Below are 11,444 nucleotides of genomic sequence, written 5' to 3' on the forward strand. Positions count from 1 at the left end.
GTTGTTGAGTGGTTTTAAGCAGATTTGAATTTTAAAATTTAAAATATGAATTTTAAAATGATTAACCAGGCTTTAGTGTAGTTATGTAAATTTTAAAAGAGAGATTTGGTAACTTGGATAGGGTGATGACAATGGAAATGAAGATGAAGGACAGATAGTTGACAATTAAAATCAAGGTTTGGGCCTGGTTGGGATTTGGGGCTGAAATGGAGGTGTCATGGATGGCTCCTAGATTTATGGCTTGAGAGACTGTATGGATCATGGTACAAACTAGTAAATATTAACAATGTATTAATTTTCAATATGGAAAAAAAAGTGTTGATGAATTCACTTTATGTCATGTTGAAGTTAAAGTTCCTCGAGATGGCCAAAAGAAACTTTTCATTTTCAGTTCTTCCACTGAAATTTGAGTATTTAATAAATGTTATTATCTTTATAGTTTTTTCTTTTTTGACTTTCTTATTCTACCATCTGGTTTACTTAGAATTTGTTAAGTACTCTTATTAAAACCTTGAAATATGCTGCTAAGAATTTTCATGCCTTCCAAGCTATTATTTTATTTTTTTTTAGGATTTTATTTATTTATTTGACAGACAGAAATCACAAGTAGGCAGAGAGGCAGGCTGAGAGAGAGGGGGAGGCAGGCTCCCTGCCAAGCAGAGAGCCCAATGCAGGACTGGATCCCAGGACCCTGGGATCATGACCTGAGCCGAAGGCAGAGACTTTAACCCACTGAGCTGCCCAGGCACCCACTATTGTTATTCTTGATTAAATCTTAGTATGAATGTCTAAGTGTTTTGGTATCCTGAAGATAAAACCTTAATGGCACTTGTGTTCACTCATACAGTCTATTTAGTTGGGTCTCTGATAATAACCATTTTCCCCTCTCATCAAGGACCTTGATATTTTCTTTTAGTCACTGACTGAAACTCTGTTTCAACTCAAATAATGCGCTGGGATATATAGTGCTCCCAACTAATCAAACTGTAATTATTACTTCTGTCCTGAAACTCTCCATTCTACCTATCAGATCAGAAAGTGGTCGGAGCTTAAAGATCAATAGTATCCAGAGTTAATTGTGCTGTATTCTGGCTGTTGGGACTTTAGGTGAGGCTTGCTTTCACAAAAAATAGATGATGATAGTCCCTCTAGTCTGAGCTCACCAAGCAAGACCGCATGCTTCAGGGTGAAGTCCCCAAAATTATTACTTATTATTTAAAAACAAAAGAATATCAAAAGGGACTCTTTCTAAATTTAGTAGAGTGCTCAGTACATAGTGTGTTCTCAATGGAACTGAATGATTGAAGTCAGATAAAACTGTGCAACTAAATTATAGAATTTCACATACCTCCAGTTTAAACTAAGACTTGCAGGCATAGTTTTGAATGTGCAAAAAAGGATCATCATATTAACTTTTCTAAAACACTACAGATCAGTGATTAATTTAAATCATGGTTCAATGTTATAAACATGATGGATACAATTATTCGGGTTCTATTTAGGATCTTTCTTCAATAAGCAATTTGGACTATGAACGAATTCTTGTTTTATAGAGTGAGGAACTGTCTTTTGCCTGTTGTATGTAGGAATTCACAGTAATCAAAGCCCACATTGGATGACTTTTGTAGGAATTAGCCAGAATAGCAAATAATAGCAAGATGGTACAGATTTGACAGCCTGATTCTAGCTTTGAAAACTCTAAATAAAGAGGCATACTTTTTCATGGCCTATTATTGATGAATAATGCATTATCACTAAAAAGTGACCAACTTGGGGGCATCTGGGTAGCTCAGTTGGTTAAGCATTTGGAGTCAGTTAACAGTATGCCTTTGGCTCAGGTTATGAGCCTGGGGTCCTCGAATTGAGCCCCGCATTGGCCTCCCTGCTTGGTGAGGAGTCTGCTTTTCCCTCTCTCTCTGCCCTGCTCATGCTCTCGAGTGTACCCATGCTCTCTCTCTCTCTCTCTCTCCCACTCTTTCTCAAATAAATAAATAAAGTCTTTATTAGAAAAAAAAAAAAAGGGACTTGGGGTCCCTGGGTGGTGTCGTGGGTTGAATGTCTGACTCTTAATTTCAGCTCAGGTCATGTTCTCAGGGTCCTCGGATTGGCCCTGCATTGGGCTCCATACTTGGCATGGAGTCTGCTTGGAATTTTCTGTCTCCGCCTCTGCCCCTCCCAACCAAGTTCTCTCCCTCTCTCTCTCACATAAATAAATCTTAAAAGAAAAAAAAAAAAAGAAAAAAGGGACCAACTTAAGGTATGATCATGAAACACCCATTCCTATAAATCTCATTATGGTTATGGCATTAAAAAAGAAAAGTTTTTACCTGAACAAAATAATAAACTTATTTCTTGAGACTCACATGTAAAAAGTAACAGATTTCATAAAGTTCTAATTAAAACTCTGATTCTCAGAGGAATGTGTTTGATGTATCATACCTCTCTATAACTTTCAAGAAACACTTTTGAGAGATGTGCGAGGTACATATGCAGTATACATAACTTGAATTTATGTATTATTAAGTTGATTAAGAAATTCTTGTCAATATGCTTCAGCCTTTTTTTTTTTAAGTAAGTAAAGTTAAAATTATAATGGTTTGGACTTTTAATTAAAGGATCCTGTGTTTCAGTAATGCACATTTCAGTTTAATTATAAAATTTTGCCTACTGATGCATTTCATTATTAATGAGATACCATCCAATTACCTATAATATTCCTTTGAAAATAAGATTTAAGCTACTTTTCAAATATGTAAGAACCAGTATTCTCTGTGCTGTTTTTTTCGGCACTTGAATTGACCGTGGAGAAATATGCTTTTCTTTCTTTAATAAAGTTATCCACTTACCAACACTTTGATAAAAAAGTCAGAACACTTTTTGTCATCTTGTTTTATTAGTAGCCAAGTCAAATATGTTTTTTGATATTTAGAAAGATAATTATATTTTAGATAAAACTAACACTATTAATTTTATGGCAGAGGTCTCATACAGATACACACATATTTAGTCACAAACTTGAGTAATGGCCTCTTTTGGGAGAAGGATGAATTAATGAAGTACTGAATTTGGAATTAGAGTATCTGGTGTCCAGTCCTGATTTTATTACCATCTGGTGGTACTTTGCTAGTCTTATACAAATCACTTAATCTCTGATACTGGATTCCCGGTGTCAAATAGAGATAGTATTTGATTATCATTTATCCTTCAGCTCTGATAATATAACTGTGATAGATTTTATACATCTCTTTGTATGTATACTGACTGATACATTGTATACAATTATTGCTTGTGTATATATTTGTAAATGTAGACTTCATTAAAGAGAAATTCATTAAAGAGAAATGTCAAAAAGAAAATATAAGAAGCTCAGTGGGAAAATGGACAAAGAATATAAATAAGCAAGAAAAGGAAAAGAAAAAAAATGGATAGTTAACAAGCATATTACAAAATGAATGTCTATACTCATTACAGAGAAATACAAATGGAAAAGTAATAAGCCAAGATGAAGAAAAATAAATAGAAGCTGTTCTTTTCCATGGAGATAGAGGGCAGAGATTATGATAGTTGAAATACTACACCCCGGCTCTTGCAAATATTAGATTTGCTGGCATTTTTTTTTTTTTATCAGCCACATTATCTATTATCATTCTGAATTAGATAAAAAATAGCCCTATTTTGGGGTGTTTTGATGTCAAAATTTTCTTTCTCTTCAACTTTAAATGTTCCTTTCCTATTAGGCCAACCATTATCATCCTGTTTTCTTTAAGATGATTTGTGTCATTGGGTGTATTTCTCTTCAGAGCCTTAAGCTGAGAATTTCATCAAAGCCTAGCAAGCAGGTTAAAGAATAGAAGGAAGAGAAGACTTTCTTAGTTCACACCCTCACTCGTCACTTAATACCTGTGTCATGTTGGCACTTTCTTAATCTCTCTGTGTCTCAAATCCTTGTTTGTAAAATTAGGGTGCTAATGAAAGATAGATCTCATAAAGTTGCACTTAGAATTAAATGAGTTAAACAGGATAAGAACTAAAAAAGATGTGCTGTATAATTAAAAAGCTACTAGTAAAGAGAGTATTGCCACTGAGAACATTGTGTAAAGCTTTTTTCTTGGTGGTTCAGGGAAAAACTCTGTCCCAGGCCCTCACACAGTCACATTTCTAAACTTCACACAATTTCAGATTCAGTTATTAACTTATTTAGGACATATGCGGATATAATAACCATTATTTACCAAGAGCTGATTGTATGTCAGGTATTTTGGTATGTACTTTCGTATGTTAAATTAATTAAACAAGGAGGCAGTTAGACTGAGGTACGGCCTATGGAAGCAAACCTCAAATCTGAGTTTGTAAATGCCTCTGGGTTCTAAATGGAAACCTAAGGACAACCAGTCACAAAGAGCCACCTCTGCTTTAAGCTGTAGCCAGTCAGTAATTTCCTTGCTTTGCTTCTGCATTTTCTCTATTAAAGTCTCTTCTGAGCCTGGTTGGTGGAATGCTGCTAACTAACCTGGCACGGCCTGATTTGTTGATGTTTGCTCTAATAAACTCTTAAAATTTTTAATGTTCTTCAGCTTATCTTTTGACAGATGTTATGTCAATAATCCCTGTAATAAGTGTAATAAGTGTAGTAAGCCACCATATTGCTGGCGAAGACACCGGAGTCAGAAACATACATTATTTCACAGTATGTGGTAAATACCTCTAGTACTACTAAGAAGAATCAGGAGGAAGGTTAAAAAAAGAAAAAGAAAAGGATGAGGAAAAGCAGGAGGAAGAGGAAATGGGATGGGGACAAGGAGGAGAGGAGTTGGGTGGGAAGAATGACCAGAGGAGCACAAGGAAGTGGAGGTTGTTGAGGAAGAAGAGAAGAGCAGAGAAAAGATGATGCCTAAAGAGATGGATAAAATAGTACTAGAAGCAGATGAATGTGACGGCAAAAAACCCATACTCATGTTCGCTGGTCTCTCTTTCATTCAAAAGAAGGGGGCCCTTCGTACTGCCTAGTAATCCAGCCATATTTCTCTCGGGACAGAGTACCCTGTTTTCTCTGGTACTTTATTCCCTGTCATTTTTTTTTTTCCATTTATTTATTTTCAGCATAACAGTATCATTATTTTTTCACCACACCCCATGCTCCATGCAATCCGTGCCCTCTATAATACCTACCACCTGGTACCCCGACCTCCCACCCCCTCCCGCCACTTCAAACCCCTCAGATTGTTTTTCAGAGTCCATAGTCTCTCATGATTCACCTCCCCTTCCAATTTACCCCAGTCCCCTTCTCTCTAACTCCCCATGTCCTCCCCTGTCATTGTTACCCTTGCTCCCTGTACTCCAGCTACCCTGGCCTCTCCGCTCTTCCCCGAACAGCTTCCAACCTAATGCCTTTGCCTCTGCTGCTCCTTCTGCATGGGCCCCTCTCCCCACACATTGGCCAATGGGCTGTTCTCTCAGTTCCTTCAACACTGCTCTGACATCACCCAGGGACACAGCCTCTCTGCTCACTGTATTAAAAATTGTGCACATACACTCTAATTACACTTTATCCCCTACTAACCTCCTTCACGTTCAAAGCACTAGTTGTCATCTAATTTAATTATTTGCTATGTGATGTAAAAAAATTTGACCTGTCCCTCTTTCCACAGCGAGCTACTTGAGGGGGCTGGTTTTGTTTTATGCACTGCTTTATCTCCAGTTCTTAGACGAATTCCTTATTTATAGTAAATGTACAATTTTTTTATTTGTTATATGAACAGATGCTCTTATTTTATGCCAAGCATCACTCTAAGTGCTTTACATATATTATCTCACTTAGTTCTTCGTGAAAAAGTTATGTTAAGTGCTATTGTTATCTGCATTTTACATACGGAAAAACCAAGTTACAGAGATGTTAAGTAGTTTGCCTAATTCCCAGAGCTGTGAGTTTTGGATAAGGTGACCTCAAATCAGTCCACTGCTAGGGGACAGTGCAACACAACACATGGATCATAGGTAAGAGCTAAGCTGCAGAACCAGACTTAAATAAGTTTTACTCCAAAGCTAGTCTGACTTAGTAGTCCTTTCTAGAAGTTGCACTAGAATGCTCTCACACATTTTCTTCTTTAATGATAACAGTAACCCTAAAAATACCTATTACTGTCTCTGATTTGCAGCTCAGTCTTAGAAAAGTTTTGTCTTGAGAAATGAACTGAAATTAAAGGTGGCTTTGAAAACCACTTCTCTCTTCACTCAATTCAAGGAAATTGTGAAGTGAAACCTTTCTTATGTGAGAGGAGAACTATGATCTATGTCTTCCCTCAAGGTTTTCTTGCTTTTCTTAAAATTCAGCATCTTGGGAAATGACACTATTCTACAATAGATTAAGACAGAGACTTTTTAAAATATAGCTTTTTATTGGTCCATTTTTTTTCTGCAAATGTTTGACAAAACTCTTACCTGCCTGTAATTTAGAATGAATGTCATTTATAATAATTGCAGATACTGCTGGCTGCCATTTAGGGCAAGAAAATAGATTCTTTTTTTTTTTTTTTCTGAATTTTCCATAACATGTGAGACCAATAAATAAAATGATTTCTTAAAAATCTGCACAAAAGGAAATACCACTATATGATTTACTTAAATTGACAAAAATTAATGGAAATATTATTCTGCCTGGCACTCCACCCTTATTACAACTCATTATAGTTAGCGAGTTTAGGGAATTGAGTTATTCTATACAGTATTTCTAATATAATCCCTGGGGACATTTAAAACTAGCCCAGATGAAGTATTACAAAGTCTATTGAACAGGATAATTTTGCACAGGCAGGGAGATTTATTTAGATTCACTACATTTTTTTCTATCATTGTTTAAATTTTAAAGGATAATTGTACAAATTATAAGGTGCCTATTCTAATACCAAGTTTTTTATAGTTTTTAGGAATATGTTTTTTAGTTATTAGGCATTGCATATTTAGGGGAATGAAAGTGGAGAATGTGGAATACTTACCTCGAGAATAGACTACTTGTTTCCAAAATAAGTTCATCAGCAATTCTTAGGAGACCTTATAGTCTTGCACTTTGACCTCCTACCCAATCCATTCCAATACAGGCTAAAGGGAGGAGATACCCTCAAACTCAGGAAGTAAGGTTTGACCTTACTAAGGGTACTTAAGTGAGAGGTACAGAGGAGGGCAGACATACATAGCAGTTTCCCTTTAAAGTAGATACAGATAGTCCTCACTGTGCATAGAGCCCAGAATCACAAAAATGACTGTGTGTGTTGAAACCATGCAAACAAATCTTACTAAGAAAAAAATGACTGTTTTCTGTGAGCCATAGCAGTTAGTTGTTATAGGGCTGCCTGAGTGGCTCAGTCGACTTAGTGTCTGCCTTTGGCTCAGTATGATCCTGGGGTCCTGAGATCCAGCCCCACTGTGAGCCCCATGTCAGGCTCCCTGCTCACTGGGGATTATCTTCTCTCTCCCCCTCTGCTGCTCCTCCCTGCTTGTCCTCTTTCTCTCTCTCAAAAAAAAAATCTCATTAAAAACTTTCTTATAGTCTATTATTAATTTATAGGGGAAAAGAAAGTAGTGAAACTAGTATTTATTTAGTATACTGTATTTTAAAACATTAGAAACATTGACAGAGTATTTGTTAAAAACTTATAAGGAGTAGTTCTTATCCTTTTTTTCTTATTGAATAACATAACAACATGAAACCTGCATCCCATCTATGCCTTGGCAAATTGTCCTTTGAATGTTTGGATCAGCTTCCAAGATTTTACTATCTTTTGTTTTTTTCAATATTGTGAAATATCCCCATGAATTCTTTTAATGTGAAGGGTTGTTGTTGTTTTTGGCCAGTGTCACTTCCTCTGAGACATTTTCATTCTTTTTTTACACCCACTTTTCTCATTTACGTTGAGAAGTTCACCCTCTCTAGGTTCCTCATCTTCCTACCTGGAGTCTCAAATGGCAAGAATATTAACATTCCCAGGATTAGCTCTAACTCCATTTACTTCTTATTGATATTTTACTCTTGATAAATTTTTGTTTCTTGGCTTCACTTTTGTCTTTGTGTATCAATTCCCTTTTTTGATTATTCATTTCTACATAATATTTCGTATGTTTATCACGAGGAGGTGGTGCAACAACACGCTTCGCTGTCTTTGTGTGAACTGCATCCAGAGGGGCGGTGACCAATCACTAACATGATCTGAAAGAAGGGATGTGATTGGTTAATAATTATGGTGCACATCTATTCCTTAGTGATTTTTAGACCAAAGACATAGCAGCAAGCCTTATACTTTTTACAACTGCAGTTAGTATACCATGGTAACTAAAATTTAAACCATGTTGTTGGGAGGACTGTGTTATTTATATTTAGCTAAACAGTGGTAACTGAAATTCATGCATACTCAAATTATGCAAATCAGAGACTGGTATATTCAGCTAGCATATTACCTATGTAATAGGTACCTATCAACTTCATTTTTCCTACTGTCTTTTACTCGGCTATTATGGGCTAGCTATTCCATTTAATCCTCATGTGAAGTTCCTATGGTATTACAATATCTATTTTGCTGATAAGAAAACTGGGATATAATTACTTAAGAGACTTCTATGAGGTTCTTTAGCAAGTGGCACAGCCAGCCAGAACTAGGCCAATCTAATTTCAAAGCTGATGGTGGCTTGACTTTATTAACTCCTTTTAATTTGGCCAACCACAGTTTCCTATAAGCTAAGCTTTCTCAAATCATTTATAATTTCAAGTAGGGCTTATGAGATAATTCTTCTTGGGATAAGAACTTTCACTTATTTGTCTCCTGAGTTGTGAAGAAGAGTAATAGTACTCTTCATACTCAATATCATTTATTAAGGCCCAAATGTAATTACATTTTATTAAAGCTTGCTCTAGTGCTATTTATTCTAATCCTTCAAGCCACTGCTAACAAAGAAATGTAGATTATATCACAAAACATGTATATTATATCACAAAACATCTAACTTGAACTATAAGGGAGTGTTCAGTGACTCTAGAATTTTGAAGTCCACTGAAATGATTCGGTTCTATTCTGTGGACTGCCAATAGAGTACACAGAATAATACAGAGTAGGAAGAACACAGAACTTTGCTTTAATCAAGGTGCTGAGTCACAATGACGATTCGATGTCCTAAACAATGCTTTCTCAGGTAGGAATTTTATAGTACACTCATTAGTTAAGTTATTCTAGCCACAAAAATAGAGTATCAAAATTAATAGAACGTATCTATATCTATCTCCTACACTATTTGTCTTGTGTTAGTTCAATTTTTATGAACTATACATTTTTTTTTTTTTTAGAATTCCAAAGTAAGCTTCATTAACTAGAGTAAGCATTTTAGCAACTCACAAGATTGGTTAATTTAGGTTATTTTATTTTATTTTATTTTATTTTTTGTAAATTCTGTTTAAACTTTAACTTGCATTTGAAATGATAAGAAAATGCTAAATGTACAGTAATGTGAGACCAATCTGGAACTTTTTCTGACACCCTATTATTTAAAAATGTATTTTTCCTAAATGCTGATTGCTTTTTTCAGTGAATTAATATTTATATGATTTAATTTCACTTACTGAGGGTGTGAAGCCCCTAGAATGTAGGGGAGACCTTAAAAGGACTTTTGTTACCCAGCCAGTCGCTCAGCTCACTGAGTGTGATATGTTCCATGACAGGCCCAGAAAGAGCTGCCTCCAATTAAATTGATGGAGATGATAGATTTTGTTTTGGGGGGTCATTGTTCTTGATGAGGTTATTTTGGGGCATGAAGTGTATGAGATGAGATTTAACACAAGAGAAAATTTAAGAATACTGTTAAAACTCTCAGAATCTCTTAACTTCTTTTTTTTTTTTTTAAGGTTTTATTTATTTGACAGAGAGAAACACAGCGAGAGAGGGAACCCAAGCAAGGGGAATGAGAGAGGGAGAAGCAGGCTTCCCGCTGAGCAGGGAGCCTGATGCTGGGGCTCCATCCCAGGACCCCGGGATCATGACCTGAGCTGAAGGCAGACGCTTAACGACTGAACCACTCAGGCACCCCCAAATCTCTTAGTTTCTTAAAAGCTATCTAATTAATGTCTGGAGACTGATTATACCACTGTGTGGGAATATTTTTCCTAAAATATTCTCACTCTTGTGTTTATAGTGTTACCTGAGACTGTTTATTAACATATCTTTGGGATTTGCTGTCACAAATACTAGAAACAACAAGGTAGTTGTCTACTACCTAGTTGATGTGTTCTTTGATAATATGTTCAGACATTTTAAGGCTTCCCATATCTTATATGTTCCTGAAATAAAGGTGGTTTCTTTATTAAAATTTGTTATACCCATTTTTATTTTTATTGTACGCCACCCTATTTTGAAACAGTATCATGACAGGGAATTAAGTACTTGGGTAATTTCAGATTTTAAGTCCAAAATGGGGTCGTTTAACCTGGGCATATATACCTGGCGTTGTCTATAGTTGCACTTCAAGGCAGCTGGGATGTCCCTGTAATTGCAAACAAAAATGCATGACTTTATGCATTTTTCCAGACAAAGAGCTTTCACCTGGTTATTGAAAACTGAGAAAGATTGTTCTTACAGGGCTTAATTTTTTTCTTTACCTTATTTTGTTCTTTTTGTCTTAGCAGGGTAGCTCTCCACCATTAACCTAGTTTGCTGGTCATCCATAATCACTTCTGGTCACCAGAGTCTGCCACCCTACTGTTCCCTCAAGGGAGATTTGCAGACTCTCCTCTCCAGAAGTCCTGGCTCAATCTTGCTCGGATCTTAGTTTCCATCACTGCCTACTCCTTTGGCACATCTTTGTTTGCATCATGGCCTGCACTCACCTGGATCTAGACATTTCTGCTTTGCTACAGGTGAAAAAAAGATAGGAACACTGCTTTGTGAGCTTGAAGTTTTATATAGTTTGGTTACATTTAGTGTCTTTTTTTAAAAAGATTATTTATTTATTTATTATTTGACAGACAAAGATCACAAATAAGTAGAGAGGCAGGCGGAGAGAGAGGAGGAATCAGGCTCCCTGCTGAGCAGAGAGCCTGATGTGGGGCTTGATCCCGGGACCCTGGGATCATGACCTGAGCCGAAGGCAGAAGCTTTAATCCACTCAGTCACCCAGGCGCCCCATTTAGTGTCCTTTTTAAATTAAAAAAAAGTATATTTTGTATTTATATTGCAAAGTTCTTTGGGTCTTTAAAAGAAAATTTTAAAGAAGAAATCTAAAAAGGGAGCCAATAGGCAAAGCAGTTAGATAGCAGATCTGCCTGTTAGGAAAATAATCCATATTTATGTTACATTCTTCAGAAGAAAACTCCATTCTGAACACGATAGGCGGTTATATTCTTTTGCAACATGGAGGTATAACTGTGATTCTACCCAGGCACCCAGCTGTAGGTCTTCTGTAGTAATACT

The sequence above is a fragment of the Mustela nigripes genome, chromosome 3 (assembly GCF_022355385.1).
Source record: "Mustela nigripes isolate SB6536 chromosome 3, MUSNIG.SB6536, whole genome shotgun sequence".
NCBI lineage: Eukaryota > Metazoa > Chordata > Mammalia > Carnivora > Mustelidae > Mustela > Mustela nigripes.